This window comes from Callorhinus ursinus, unplaced genomic scaffold, assembly GCF_003265705.2.
Source record: "Callorhinus ursinus isolate GAN/ISIS: 27379988/994484 unplaced genomic scaffold, GSC_fseal_2.0 scaffold11, whole genome shotgun sequence".
NCBI lineage: Eukaryota > Metazoa > Chordata > Mammalia > Carnivora > Otariidae > Callorhinus > Callorhinus ursinus.
Genome location: NW_027397073.1, coordinates 54,685,909 through 54,701,915, shown reverse-complemented (window position 1 = coordinate 54,701,915; position 16,007 = coordinate 54,685,909). Strand labels below are relative to the sequence as shown.

At 40.9% G+C, this 16,007-nt stretch overlaps 1 protein-coding gene across 1 annotated transcript in view; it reads left to right on the top strand.

Annotated features, from left to right (window-relative positions):
• The first annotated feature begins 336 nt into the window (after positions 1 to 336).
• The window catches only part of AKAIN1 (A-kinase anchor inhibitor 1), a 235,161-nt gene continuing 219,490 nt past the window's right edge, over positions 337 to 16,007 (top strand). Inside the window, exon 1 of the transcript XR_012380077.1 lies at positions 337 to 446. The gene's annotated coding sequence lies outside the window, so the exon portion shown is untranslated. The remainder of the gene's footprint in view (positions 447 to 16,007) is intronic.

Genomic DNA, 16,007 nt, shown 5'->3' with positions numbered 1-16,007 from the left:
CAGTTAGCAGATATGCCTCAGGCAAAACTCCTAGCAAAGCAGGAACACCAAAATAAGACAAATTTGGAGAGAATTTAGTATGTGACATTTAGAAAACAAGGAATAAAAGGAGTTTTAATAAAAAACTCATAATTGTATTGGCTTAGTGAGTTATTTTAATGTTTGCACTACATGTGGAAAAGAGTATGTCAATACTTACTTAGGTCCTCAGAACAGCGTAATCCAAATGTGGTTATAGGTGCCAGTGGGTTGCGACATCAAGAAATACTGTTTTCTATTTTTGTTTGGAATAGATTTGAGCTTGTTGAAATGTTGATAGAAAAGATCCAGATGAGAGGGACCAGCAGAATACCCTGCTGGAGAGGGAAGAGAAAATCAATGGTGGAGTTTTGCCTGAGAAGGTGGGAGAGGATTGAATCTGCAGACAGATGGAAGGAGCGGCTTTGGTAGGTTGAGGAATACCTCTCTACTGTTAACTGCAAGGATGAAGGAAAGGCTGGGCATATATATAGCTCTGTTTGTAGAGGTGGATAGGAAAGGAGAGAACATTGCTATCTGAGGTCTTCAGTTTCTCTGAGAAGGAGGCAAGACCATCTGGGAATGCGGGAGGTGTCTGGGGCTTAAAGCAGTTCGAAGAGTGAGAAAGTCACAGACTAAGGAAACAATGTTAAGGACTCTTTTGAGGTTGGTGATCATGAATCATCAGTGAACATTTCTTCAGTCACCTAGGTAATTACAGGAAATAATAGGCTTTTTCTTTGATCAAACAAAGATCACTAAAGGAAAAACAGTTAAGAGATCGCATTATCGTAAGTGACCAAATAGCCACTTCTTTTTTTGCTATATAATGAGTCAACGTATGCATGTGGGTAAGTAGGGATAGTTTGGAGAAAGACTCTCAGGAAGATACTTAGTCTGGTCTACGGCCATACCACCCTGAACGCGCCCGATCTCGTCTGATCTCGGAAGCTAAGCAGGGTCGGGCCTGGTTAGTACTTGGATGGGAGGAAGATACTTAGTCTGTTTCATTTTATTTCTCCTTCAGGAATGAATAAGATGGAGGAGTCTAAGGTTCTCACTGGACTGGGTGGGAGTCAAGACAGCCGACTCACAGTTGTGGCTCTGCTGCTGGCTAGGTTCTCTCTCTGGGTGTCAGTTTTCTCAACAAAATGCTGTGAACAGATGATCTTATTTTCTTTCTACTTCTAAAAATCTCTGAGTAGATTTGGCTTCCAACTGACAGGCAGGGAAGTAAATCATGGACTTCTTTTGGGGTTGGAAGTGTTCTTACAGATCACCTGAGTCTGAATTTGTGTTCCATGATAATGGCTTTCAAGGGGGGTTCTGATGAACTTAAACCTTCTTGATGGCCAGACTTTTGAATCAATTAGGAAATAAGGAAAAGGAAGCAGGCAGACATAAATTAAAACATTGTCTTTATTACTGGTGAATCTGGTATTAGAAAATGTGGCTTAGAGCTATACAGATGTGGGCTTTAAAATATTGAATTCTAGAATGAGGCCGACTTACCCACCAGAGTCATAGGAAGCACAGAAAATTGCAGACCTCTTCATAGTGTCCCTGAGGATATTATCACATAGAGAAACAGCAGAATACAGGCTTTCGGCAGGCAGTCAGCTCCCTAAAGGTAAGGAAGAAGGAAGGAGTAGAGCCATTGAGTATCAGGTTCTCTCCTGAATTTACCAATCACATAAGTTACTCCTTCTCAGGGGAGAAATTCAGATGGGCAAAGAGAGAGAGAGGCAGAGGAGGGCCAGGAGTATGAAACTTCATTGGCTTCTTCTCAGTCTCCTCTGCTGATTTCTCCTCATCTTCCTGAATTCTAAATATTGGAGTGTTTCGGGGTTCACTCTGGAAAACTTTTACCTATCCTATTCCCTTCCCCCTTGGTCTCGTCTGGTCTTAGAGCTCTACACACTGACGATGCCCAAATTCGTATCTCCGGACTGAAATACTTCTTTGAACTCCAGAACCTCATTATCTTTAGGCCTTTGCTCAGATGTGCTTTTCTCCATGCAGGTTTTCCTGACTATCCTATATAAAACACCTAGAATTCTCTACCCGAGAACTGTTCATCCCTTTATACTACTTTATTTTTCTCCACAGCACTCATCACCCTCAGCTATCACATATGCTTAGTATTTTGTTTGCCTCTTCTCCACTGGCAGTGACTATACAGTGTAAGTTTTATGAGAGCAGGGTCTAGAATGTGCCTCGTATATAGTTGTCAATAAATATTTGTTGGTTGGATAAATGAGTGAATGAATGTTATGTTGCTTCTACTGGGAAGGAAACATCAAGAGTGGGGAGGAAACATCCCTTCTTCCAAAACAACAGGATCCTGGATGCAGCCCAGTGACTGAGGTCCAATTTGATTGGGCACTAGGGTGGGGAGAGAATAGGCCTAGGTGGGAATACATCTGAGAGCCAAATGTCCAGGAATGAAATCATATTTGAAGATCAGGTCATCCAAAGGGGCTGCCACTGGGGCTAAGTCCAGATACAAGGCAACAAACCATCTAGAATTCTCTCTGGTCATCCTGTTCAAAGAACACCTGTTAAGACATTCTGGGAAGTTTCCCTTTCTCCTCCTTTTGTACTTGAAGGCAAAAAGAGAATAGTGGAGCTACCTATGTTCAGGTCCTCACCTAACTTTACAAATGGAATAAGTCATTCCTTCCCACTTCCCACTGCCTTTGCCTTTGGATACAGTGGATTATGTCACCACTTTTTTGTGCTTCTTATGCTGGTATCATTATTTCTTTAAAATGGTTTTCTTTCACTAGAGGGTGAATTTTTTGAGGGCAGAGATTGTCTTATTCATATTAGTATTTCCAGGGCTTAGTATAGACATACTCAGCTAATGTCATTTAATTGAATGAATTTTGGTAGGTTGTATAAAAGAGGGAGGAAATGAAGCTAGAGGGGCAGGGGTAGCTCAATTCTGGACTCTATATGGAAATTCCCAAGAGCACATTAAACTTTCACTTTTAGTGATAACCACCTGGTTTAAAATTTAGTTCAATTGAAGTGTGAAGTTTTTAGGTGGATGATGGGCCTGGAGAAGAGATAAAATTAAAGTCTTATTTGGAAGAAAAGTAGTATATCATATCTCTTTTGAAAGGATTATTATTTTTTTAAAATATTTTATTTACTTATTTGAGAGACAGACAGATAGTGAGAGAGAACATGAGCAGGGAGGAGAGGGAGAAGCAGGGAGCCAGACATGGGGTTCAATCCCAGGACCCTGAGAGCATGACCTGAGCCAAAGGCAGACACTTAACTGACGGAGCCACACAGGCACCCCGAAAGGATTATTATTATTAATATTATTCCTTATTCTTTAACCTCAATAGTAGTTTTGGTAAACAGAGAATCTCCTTGATTGAGAGTCAGGATATTTTTTAGCTATAGTAAGTCACTGTGATGGGAACTTGTTTTCTCAAGAGTTCTGGGGAAAAGGAAAGAACAAGTTCAGGATAGGTATAATTGCATAAGTTGAGGATAAAGTCTTTCAAAATCAGGTGGTACAGGAGTAATGGGGTGGAGAAGCTGTTTCCTTTGAGGATAAAGGATTTCAAAATCAGGTGGTACAGGAGTAATGGGGTAGAGAAGCTGTTTCTTTCACACCATTCAGGGTTGACACTGTCTGGTTGCCAGTGGGCAGCTTGAACCTGAATTAAAGGACTATTCTGTACATCCTTTTGAATCCCACCTGTGTGATCGAGAGCAGCTCACAGAAAAGCTTCATTCTCAGTAATGGACTATGCCAGCCCAACTTCTGAAGCTAAAGGCAAGTTACGGATGAAATCCTACAATACCTCCACTTTAAGCACAGACCCCGATCTACTTGTGTACTTATGGCTTAGTTTGTCCCATTTCAGAACAGCGCAGTAAGCATCAAAATGGGTCGAATGATTAGAACAAAGTACCAGATGGCTTGTGTCAAGAAAATGTGCAAAGTAGGGATTTCTTATACAAATCTGAAGAACAAAGAGATCCCAGAGATAAAAGTGTCAGAAAATTTAGGAACTGCCCTCTCTTGGGCCATCCTCCATCACTGCATTTCAGCTGACCAATCTGAGACTTTCGGCTATTCTGACATAAGGAAGCAAGCTTTAGAAAGTTGAACTGTTACAAAGGCTGGCTCCCAATAGTCCCAGAGACTGCTTCTGAGGTCTGACCTTGCTCTTCAAAGGGCAAGCTTCCTCTGACTATCTGCCAACTCATTCCACAGTGTATGCTGCTACCTGCATCAAGGGCACCGCCAGACCTCAGAGCCCTTCTGGGAGAGAAAACTATTCCTAGGACTCAGGGCTGGGAGGGGGGAGGGAAGAATGTGCATGGTTTTCTCTCTTTACCACTGTGTCCCTGGATATAGTAGCCTGGGTGCTCAAAGTGCTTAATTTAACCAGCTTTATCTAAATTAGGTAAGAACTGAGATTCTGGTGATTGTTGAAAGAGCTAAGATTTTACCTGAACCTTAGGCTTAGTGTGAGCCCATTCTGAGTGGAGAACAGGCTCTCTTCTGCATTTGCTGCTATAGATGGTGCAGATAGGAAATATACTGTAAATAAACTGAGGGAGTTCTTTTCCCAGTCTAATCCAGCCCTGTCCAAAACTAAGATGGAGAAGTGGTTGGTGTACTGAGAAAAAAAATAACAAATCAATCCAAAAGCTTGTGGAATAAAACTATTCCTTCAAGGATAAGGGTGAAATAAAGATATTTTTAGATAAGTACAATTTAAAAATTTATTATTAAAAAATCTCACAGTAAGTGGATTTTTAAAGTGAGGTAGCTATTTATATATATGTTGATAAGGAAATATATATTCCAAAAAAACAATAATATCTAATTTTAGGGGAGAAAGGCTAGAACTTAAATATTAGATGCTCATAATGTACACATTGAAAGAAGTGGGATCAGAGTTAAAGCATTTAAGGACATATTACTGTTGGTAAGACAATGACAATGCTAATTTTGATTAACTTTAACTATGGCTAAGAACCATTTTTTAAAGGTACAATCATGCAGTGATTCTGTTAAAATATTTAAATCCTTAATTTTTAGAGATACCTATTGAAAAGGTTTCACATGAAATGATATATCTGAGATAGGCCTCAAAATATCTGGAGGTGGGAGGATTGGGGATGTGGGTACACGTATAATAAAACAAAATTTGCTGTACATTAATATATGTTGACACTGGGTGAGGGGGGAGGGGCACATGGTGGGGATGGAGTTCATTAAGAACAAGCAGTTCTTTTCTACTTCTGTATCTGTTTGAAATTTTCCATAATAAAATTGTTTTAAATATACATCTATCTATCTATCTATCTATCTATCTATCTATCTATCTATCTATCTATGTATATATAAATGCAATTTCTAACAGGATACATACACACATGCATGCACACATATAACTAAAGATGTGTATAGCAGACACAATGCTTGTATTCAACAAGCCCTATTTCATTTACATTAACTCTTTTAAAAAACCAGACTAGTTTAGTGCATTCATTCAAACATTCATTTATTCAATAAACATTTAAAAATATTTATAGTTTCTACCATGTGATAAGAAAATGCTGGGCATTGAATTGAAAGGTAAATGAGACACAGGAAACTTCTATGGAAGAACTTACAGTTAATGAGGGAGATGCGCAAATAATTATGATCAAGCACAGTACTAAAAATGACAGAGATAAACAGAGATTCCTGGGAGACGGGGGAGGGTACTCCTCCTATGTGGATTATAGAAAGCTTCCAGAAGGAGGCCTGGGTCTTGTCAGAAGAATAAGCAGGAATTAGCTAAGTGAAGAGAAAACACAAGTGGGTCTTTCCAGGTAGGAGGAAGTGTGGATAAGGAATATCAGACTAGGAACATCAGGGAACAACTTTTGTGTGCAGAGAACTAGATATAGTTCAGTGTTACAGGAACATGAAGTGCAAGGCAAGGAGTGGTGAGATATAACGTAAGACAGCAGGCAGGGACCAAATCAAATTCATAGGCCATTAGAAGTTGGATCTTTTATAGACAATGGGCATTATCCAGTGCTTTATGGTTTTCTTTGGAGAGGAATGATATAGTTACGTGGTTAGTGCTGCATTCTCTACAGATAACTCTGATAACTATGAGGTAAATCACGGATGACTCTGGCCCACCACCTGCTTTTATAAATAACACTTTATTGAAACACAGTCACATCCATTCATTTACTCACTGTCTATGACTCCTTTCCCATTCTGAAGGCAGAGTTGAGTGGTTGTGAAAGAGATGACATAAAGCAGATGACTATAAATAAGCAGATGAATATGGAAACATGAGACCAGGAGGGCAGTTACAATGCTATTGCAATAGTCCAGGCGAGAGATAATGAGGGTTTGATGAGGGCAGGGGGGATGGGAATAGAGAGTACTTGGCAAATTTAAGAAATATTTGGAAAATTAAGTCAGCCAAGTTAAGGGCCACTTGTAGACTTCAAGCATAGACTAAGATACCGCCACTAGTGGAGAAAGAGAATATAGGAGAATGTTAAAATGGGAGGAAAGCTGATGAATTCAGTTTTGAATAAAGTGAGTCTAAAACCCCTACCTCAGCCCACCTGTCACCTCATTCATGAACCTCAGGGTCAGGAAGTTCTGAAGTTTGGGATTGGGATAGGATGGCTGTTGCCATGGAAATGGAAATGAAAAAAAGAGATTATTCAATTTTTTTTAAGCTATGCCAAAATATCCCTGAGTCAAAAAAACCCCGTCTCATCCTCATCCCATGTAGCCTATTCCCCTGTAGACCCCGGGTAACATCGGAAACCTCTACTCTGTCAATGAATTGCTGGGTGCCCTTGGACTGAACAGTTCCCCATTCATTAACTCTTCCGGAAATGAACTAGAAACCATTTGGCCCACTGGTGTCTTGGCTTGGTCACTGGGTCATTGTCATCCCAGTACCACAGGGATGATGAGGCCCAGGCCATTGGCTTCTGTGTTTGTAAAAAGAGAAAATGTTCTGTAGGAGACAAGAGAGCATGCTCTGGAGTCAGTCATGCTTAGTTTTTTTTCCTCCTTTTTACTTGGGTTTAACTTCTGGCTCTATCATTAACTGGCTTTGCAAAGCTACCTAATCTCGCCATGGCTCATTTTCCTTGTCTTTAGGATGAGGACAATAACAGCATCTATCTCAGGAGTAAATAAATTTAAGCAAATAACAGCGTAGAGCTTGGCACAGTCACTCAGCATGTGTTTATCAAATGGCTGTTACACTGTGAAGACCACACTGGGCACTGTGAGTACTGCGAAAATAAAACAGGAGCAGTTTCTGCTCTCATAGAGATAACAGTGTAGCACTAAACAGGTAATTAAACAGACATTAAACAGGTAATCAAACAAATAACTATGAAATAGCAAATTGAAGAAAGTGATGTAAAGGAAATGAATCTAGGACCCCTGACAGAGAATAAACAGTGTGTGTGTGTGCATGTGCAGGTGCACAAATGCTTTCTGTGTGTGTGTGTGTGTATGTGTGTGTAGTGGGGATGGGTGTTGGACCCACTAAGGTTGGTTAGACAGGAAAAACCTCTTGGAGGAGTAACATTTAAACTTGGGCGACATAGAGGCAGCTGTGTGGCGTGGAAGTGATAACATTTTAGGTAGCCAGAAATGCTATGTGAGTATACTAACCAAGGACTCAAAAAATGTTAGAAAATTTGGTACAAATGCTCAGGCCACTAAAAAAAAGATTTGTCTATAACTAATGCTAATCTTTTTGTCATGTTGTTCGATAGCAAAACAGTTAATCTAGAAACTTTTGGTCAAATTGAGTCAAAGTGACTGATTACTGTCATTTCAGAAACCTCTGAGTAAAACTCAGGATTTTAAATAGCTAATGAAATATTTCTATTGTGTACCTTTCTTTTGAGGTTGTATCCAAACTCAAAGGGGTAGCGTATCCAGCTTTCAGACACCAGATGTTCTCTAGCAGTTACTGAGATGGGACTTTGTCCTTTGCTTGGGGGGCTTGATCCCTGATCCATTGTCTTAGATGGCCATGTCTCACCAAGGCCTCTGGTCCCTCTGGAGCCTTTCTTATTCCGACCCCAAGGCCACTGCTGGCTACATGTTCAACCCTTCCAGGTGTAAAAACATGAACTGAGACATATTAAATATTTTAAGAGTTTATTTGAGCAAAAACTGATTCCTATCAGGCAGCAATCTAGCAGATAGAAAGGAGGCATACAGGGGACGGAGCAAGATGGCGGAGGAGTAGGAGACCTGGATTTCGTCTGGTCTCAGGAATTCAGCTGAATAGGGATCAAACCATTCTGAACACCTACGAACTCAACAGGAGATCGAAGAGGAGAGTAGCAACAACGCTCGGAACAGAAAAGCGACCAGGTTCTGGAAGATAGGATGGATGTGCGGAGAAGTGAATCCGAGGCGATATTCGGGAGGATAGATGGCGGTGGAGGGGCCTCTGTTGGCCGCCGCTGGCAAGTGCTACAGCCGCGGAGCACAAAATCGGAACTTGTAGAAGTCGGCTCCGCTGAGGGACGTCGCTCCAGTGGCTAAGCGGGGGTGGAACCCTCGTGGGACAGTGTGGTCTCAGGACCCTCGGGGTCACAGAAAGACCGGGGGTGCCTGAGGGCGGCAGAGCTCCCAGGTATCGGAGTGGGGAAGCCGGCTGCAGAGACGGAGCCGAGGCGCGGGCTCTCAGCTCGGGGTTGCCATAAACTGTGATCTGCGGCCCAGTCGGGCCACTGCTCCACCAGCAGGGACCCAACAAGCGGCAGATTCGGGGAGACTCCCCTCCCTCCCCCGGGAGGAGCGGCGTGGAAGCGCACTGCAGGGATCTGCTGGGTTTGGAGACTCCACATGGGGTCGGGTGCCAGAGACAGAAACGCTCGGTCACAGGCCGGGTGAGCACGGAGTGCGGCCGGAGACCAGGGACACGGGAGTGACTGCTTTTCTCTGGGGGCGCACTGAGGACCGGGGCCCCGAGTTCTTGGCTCCTCCGGGTGGAGATTGGGAGGTCACCATTTTCACTCTCATCCTCCAAAGCCATACAGAAAGCTTGCAGGGAACAAAAGCTCCCGAGAGCAAACACCAGCAGATTACTTAGCCAGACCTACAAGGGCAGGACAATTCCGCCTCCGGCAAAGACATCTGGGAACCACGGCAACAGGCCCCTCCCCCAGAAGATCAGCATGAACAGCCAGCAAGCCAAGACCAAGTTTACCCATCAAGGAGAACGGGAGAACTCCAGCGCTAGGGGAATACTGCACATAGAATCCATGGCTTTTTTACCATGATTCTTTAGTCTTTCAAAGTTAATTTTTTTAACTTTTTTTTTAATTTTTCTTTTTCCCTTTTTCAACCAACATCTTATCAATCCCTTTTTTTAAGAAAACATTTTTATTTTTCATTTTTAGAGTCATAGTCTATCCCTTCGTAGTAGTTACCCTTATTTTTGGCATATATATGTAAGTTGTTCTCTCTTTAAAATTTTGAGATACAGTTTCTTCTAACATATCAAAACATACCCTAAATCTCTAGTGTATGGCTTTGTTCTAGTCTCCTGCTTGATCACATTCTCTCCCCCTTTTTTCTCTTTCTTTCTCTCTCTCTTTTTTTTTATCCTCTTCTTTCTTTTTTCAAGCACCTTATCAATTCCTTTTTTAAAATATTTTTATACTTTTCATCTTTAAAGTCATATTCCATCCCTTCACCGTATCAGCCCTTATTTTGTACATATTTAAGTCTTTCTTTCTTTAAAATTTTAGGAGGCACTTTCTTCTAACAGACCAAAATACACCCAAGATCTAGTGTGTGGCACTGATCTATGCACCAGCCTGATCATATTTGATCATATTCTGTTTTGTTTTGTTTTCTTCTGTTTTTGTTTGTTTTTATCTTTTTCGTTTTTTCACTTTTTTCTTTCTTTCCCTTTCTTTTCCCCTGGTTTCAGGTCCTTTCTGATTTGTTTAGAGTATATTTTCTGGGGATGTTGTTAACCTGTTAGCATTTTGTTCTCTCATTCATCTATTCTCCTCTGGACAAAATGACAAGACAAAAAAAAATCACCTCAACAAAAAGAACAAGAGGTAGTACCGTCTGCCAGGGACCTACTCAATATGGACATTAGTACGATGATGGACCTAGAGTTCAGAATCATGATTTTAAAGATACTAGCTGGGCTTGAAAAAAGTGTGGAAGTTATTAGAGAAACCCTTCCTGGAGAAATAAAAGAACTAAAATCTAACCAAGTCGAAATCAAAAAGGCTATTAATGAGGTGCAATAAAAAAATGGGGGCACTAACTGCTAGGATAAATGAGGCAGAAGAGAGAATCAGCGATATAGAAGACCAAATGATGGAAAATAAAAAAAACTGAGAAAAAGAGAGATAAATAACTACTGGATCACGGGGGCAGAATTCGAGAGATAAGCGAAACGGTAAGATGAAACATTAGAATAATTGGGATCTCAGAAGAAGAAGAGAGAGAGAGAGGCAGAAGGTATATTGGAGCAAATTATAGCAGAGAACTTCCCTAATGTGGGGAAGGAAACAGGCATCAAAGTCCAGGAGGCACAGAGAACCTCTCTCAAAATCAATAAAAATAGGTCAACACCCCATCTAATAGTAAAACTTACGAGTCTCAGAGACAAAGAGAAAATCCTGAAAGCAGCTCGGGAGAAGAGATCTGTAACCTACAATGGTAGAAACATTAGATTGGCAACAGACCTATCCACAGAGACCTGGCAGGCCAGAAAGGACTGGCATGATATCTTCAGAGCACTAAACGAGAAAAATATGCAGCCAAGAATACTATATCCAGCTAGGCTGTCATTGAAAATAGAAGGAGAGATAAAAAGTGCCCAGGACAAACAAAAACTAAAGGAATTTGCAAACACGAAACCAGCTCTACAAGAAATATTGAAAGGGGTCCTCTAAACAAAGAGAGAGCCTAAAAGCAGCATAGACCAGAAAGGAACACAGACAATATACAGTATACAATATACAGTATCAACATCCAAGAAATACAGACAATTAGAAGAACATATTATGAGCAACTCTATGCCAGCAAATTAGATAACCAAGAAGAAATGGATGCATTCCTAGAGATGTATCAACTACCAAAATTGAACCAGGAAGAAGTAGGAAACCGGAACAGACCTATAACCACTAAGGAAATTGAAGCAGTCATCAAAAATCTCCCAAAAAACAAAAGCCCAGGGCCAGATGGCTTCCCAGGGGAATTCTACCAAACATTTCAAGAAGAATTGATACCTATTTTCTTGAAACTGTTCCAAAAAATAGAAATGGAAGGAAAACTTCCAAACTCATTTTATGAGGCCAGCATTACCTTGATCCCCAAACCAGACAAACACCCCATCAAAAAGGAGAATTACAGACCAATATCCTTGATGAACATGGATGCAAAAATTCTCACCAAAATACTAGCCAATAGGGTCCAACTGTACATTAAAAGGATTATTCACCATGACCAAGTAGGATTAATCCCTGGGCTGCAAGGTTGGTTCAACATCCGCAAATCAATCAACGTGATACAATACATTAACAAAAGATAGAACAAGAATCATATGATCCTCTCAATAGATGCAGAAAAAGCATTTGAAAAAGTACAGCATCCTTTCTTGATCAAAACTCTTCAGAGTATAGGGATAGAGGGTACCTACCTCAATATCATAAAAGCCATCTATGAAAAACCTATAGCAAATATCATTCTCAATGGGCAAAAGCTGAGAGCTTTCCCCCTAAGGTCAGCAACGCGGCAGGGATGTCCATTGTCACCACTGTTATTCAACATAGTATTAGAAGTCCTAGCCACAGCAATCAGACAACAAAAAGAAATCAAAGGCATACAAATCGGCAAAGAAGAAGTCAAACTCTCACTCTTTGCAGATGATATGATACTTTATGTGGAAAACCCAAAAGACTCCACCCCAAAACTGCTAGAACTCATACAGGAATTCAGTAAAGTGGCGGGATATAAAATCAATGCACAGAACTCAGTGGCATTCCTATACACCAACAACAAGACAGAAGAGAGAGAAATTAAGGAGTCAATCCCATTTACATTTGCACCCAAAACCATAAGATATCTAGGAATAAATCTAACCAAAGAGGCAAAGAATCTGTACTCAGAAAACTATAAAATACTCATGAAAGAAATTGAGGAAGACACAAAGAAATGGAAAAACGTTTCATGCTCATGGATTGGAAGAATAAACATTGTGAACACATCAATAATTCCTAGAGCAATCTACACATTCAGTGCAATCCCCATCAAAATACCATCCACCTTTTTCAAAGAAATGGAACAAATAATCCTAAAATTTGTATGGAACCAGAAGAGACCCCGAATAGCCAGAGGAATGTTGAAAAAGAAAAGTAAAGCTGGCGGCATCACAATTCTGGACTTCCAGCTCTATTACAAAGCTGTCATCATCAAGACAGTATGGTACTGGCACAAAAACAGACACATCGATCAATGGAACAGAATCTAGAGCCCAGAAATGGACCCTCAACTCTATGGTCAACTCATCTTTGACAAAGCAGGCAAGAATGTCCAATGGAAAAAAAGACAGTCTCTTCGACAAATGGTGTTGGGAAAATTGGACAGACACATGCAGAGGAATGAAACTGGACCATTTGCTTACATCACACATAAAAAATAGACTCCAAATGTTTGAAAGACCTAGATGTGAGACAGGAGTCCATCAAAATCCTACAGGAGAACACAGGCAGCAACCTCTTCGACCTCAGCTGCAGCAACGTCTTCCTAGAAACATCGCCAAAGGCAAGGGAAGCCAGGGCATAAATGAACTATTGGGATTTCATCAAGATCAAAAGCTTTTGCACAGCAAAAGAAACAGTCCACAAAACCAAAAGACAAATGACAGAGTGGGAGAAAATATTTGCAAATGACATATCTGATAAAGGGCTAGTATCCAAATCTATAAAGAACTTATTAAACTCAACACCCAAAGAATAAATAATCCAATCAAGAAATGGCAGAAGACATGAACAGACATTTTTCCAAAGAAGACATCCAAATGGCCAACAGACACATGAAAAAGTGCTCAACATCGCTCGGCATCAGGGAAACCCAAATCAAGACCTCAATGAGATCCCACCTCACACCCATCAGAATGGCTAAAATTAACAAGTCAGGAAACGACAGATTTTGGCAGGGATGTGGAGAAAGGGGAACCCTCCTACACTGTTGGTGGGAATGCAAGCTGGTGCAACCCCTCTGAAAAACAGTATGGGGGTTCCTCAAATAGTTGAAAATAGAGCTACCATACGATCCAGCAATTGCATTACTGGGTATTTACCCCAAAGATACAAATGTAGGGATCCGAAGGGGTACGTGCACCCCGTTGTTTATAGCAGCAATGTCCACAATAGCCAAACTGTGGAAAGAGCCAAGATGTCCATTGAGAGATGAATGGATAAAGAAGAAGTGGTATATATACACAATGGAATATTATGCAGCCATCAAAAGGAATGAGATCTTGCCATTTGCAATGACGTGGATGCAACTGGAGGGTGTTATGCTGAGTGAAATAAGTCAATCAGAGAAAGACAGGTATCATATGACCTCACTGATGTGAGGAATCCTTAATCTCAGGAAACAAACTGAGGGTTGCTGGAGTGGTGGGGGGTGGGAGGGGTTGGGTGGCTGGGTGATAGACATTGGGGAGGTTATGTGCTATGGTGAGCACTGTGAATTGTACAAGACTGATGAATCATGGATCTGTACTTCTGAAACAAATAATGCAATATATGTTAAGAAAAAAAAGAAGAAGATAGCAGGAGGGGAAGAATGAAGGGGAGTAAGTCGGAGGGGGAGATGATCCATGAGAGATGATAGATTCTGAAAAACCAACTAAGGTTTCAGAGGGGAGAGGGGTGGGGGGATGGGTTAGCCTGGTGATGGGTATTAAAGAGGGCACGTTCTGCATGGAGCACTGGGTGTTATGCACAAACAATGAATCATGGAACACTACATCAAAAACTAATGATGTAATATATGGTGATTAACATAACAATAAAAAATTATTAAAAAAAACAATCATGGAACACTACTTCAAAAACTAATGATGTAATGTATGGTGATTAACATAACCAGAAAAAAGTAATGATGTAAGTATGGTGATTAACATAACAATGAAAAATTTAAAGAAAAAAGGAGGCGTACAAAATGAAAGACTTTTATAGGCAGAAAGGAGCAGGAACAAGGAAGTTCTAGTAGGCAAAAGAGTGGGTTAGTTTTTGCTGGGTTACTTAGGGGATAGCAGGGGTCTGTCAGGAACATTACCTAACTAGTGCTGATGAGGCAATTCATGAGTGACTGGTTTAAGATCCTCATTACTGGGAAAGCTAAACCTGCAATTAGTCTCAGTTTGGAGATTGGGGGCTTAGCATGAGTGGCTTCATTTTGAGCTTGGATTGATTTTCACAGATTCATAAAAGTTCCCTGGGGTTAGGAAGGACCTGGGAGGGGGCCCTAAATTTCATTCACCCAGACAACTCACTCTGTTCCTGGTATTTATCCCTCCAATATTGGCCTGGAAAATTTTCAAGAGGCCAGAAGTCTTTCTGAACTATATATACCCTTGTCCAATGAAGGGCTTGGATTTCTCCGGATTCATCTGGGCTACCTATCATTTCCCTTCTGAGGCCCTACCTGTTCATGGGATGACCAGGGTTGGGACATAGACATGGGACAACAATCTCCTTTTCTGGAGACCCTGCTAAATCTGTAGTTTCTTATCAATCTATTCTTGTAAAACCAAAACCAAAACCAAAACTTGCCCCCAAACCCAGAATGAATTTTCAAACTGGCTATGCTTTTTTTTTTCCTCTTCTCATCCCAACTCTGTTTATTTTAGAGACTTTATAATTTTAGCCCTGGGGCCTTGAGGCTAAGACTTAAAAAACTTTTCCCCCACTGCTCCAGCAATGAATTGAAAGCCTTGGCTTTCAAGATTTTAGTCTCCATTCTGCATTTCAAGCACTTACTTTAAAATTCAAATGCTAAGAATTTGTTTGTTTATTTTCTGAACTCATTTCAACGTCTTTATAAAGCAATAGGATTCAGGAGTGCCTAGGTGGCTTGGTGGCTAAGCATCTGACTCTTGACTTCAGCTCAGGTTATGATCTCAGAGTCATGAGACTGAGCCAGAAGAGAGCTCCGTGCTCAGTGGAGAGTCTGCTTGAGATTCTCTCCCTCTCCTTCTGCCCCTCCCCTCACTCATGCAGGTGCATGGCAGTTCTCTCTCAAATAAATCTTAAGAAAAAAAAAAAGGAATTACTGACTATGAAAACCATCAATTTCAATTTCAAAATGTTATCATTCTACTTAAGCATTATTAGCTTATTCAAAGAACTTTTAACTGTTTTCTCCTTAGATTTATTTGGTAACATCTCAGTACATTGATCGTTGAACAATGGGGGTTAGGGGTGCCAACCTTCCTCCTCCACAGTTGAAAATAGGCGTGTAACTTTTGACTCCCCCGAAACTTAACTACTAATAGCCTACTCTTGATCAGAAGCCTCACCATAACATAAACAGTCAATTAACACAGACTTTGTGTGTTATATGCATTATATACTGTATCCTTATAATAAAGTAAGCCAGAGAAGATAAGATGGTATTAAGAAAATCATAGGGACAAGAAAATACATTTACAGTACTCTACTGTAAAAAATCCATGTGTAAGTGGACCCGTGCAGTTCAAATGTGTGTTGTTCAAGGGTCAACGGTATTTCTAACTATCCAACTCTCTCCCCCACTGATAGAAGCCAAGCTGTGAGGTTCATTGTCTTCTCTGTCCTCTGCACCTACCATCCAGGAAGACTTCAACAGCCCAGACACTTCACTCTCAGGATTCTTTCCCTTCCTCTCTGCTGATTTTTCAGCAGTCACAGAGCTGCTCTCAAGACCTTGTTGGCAT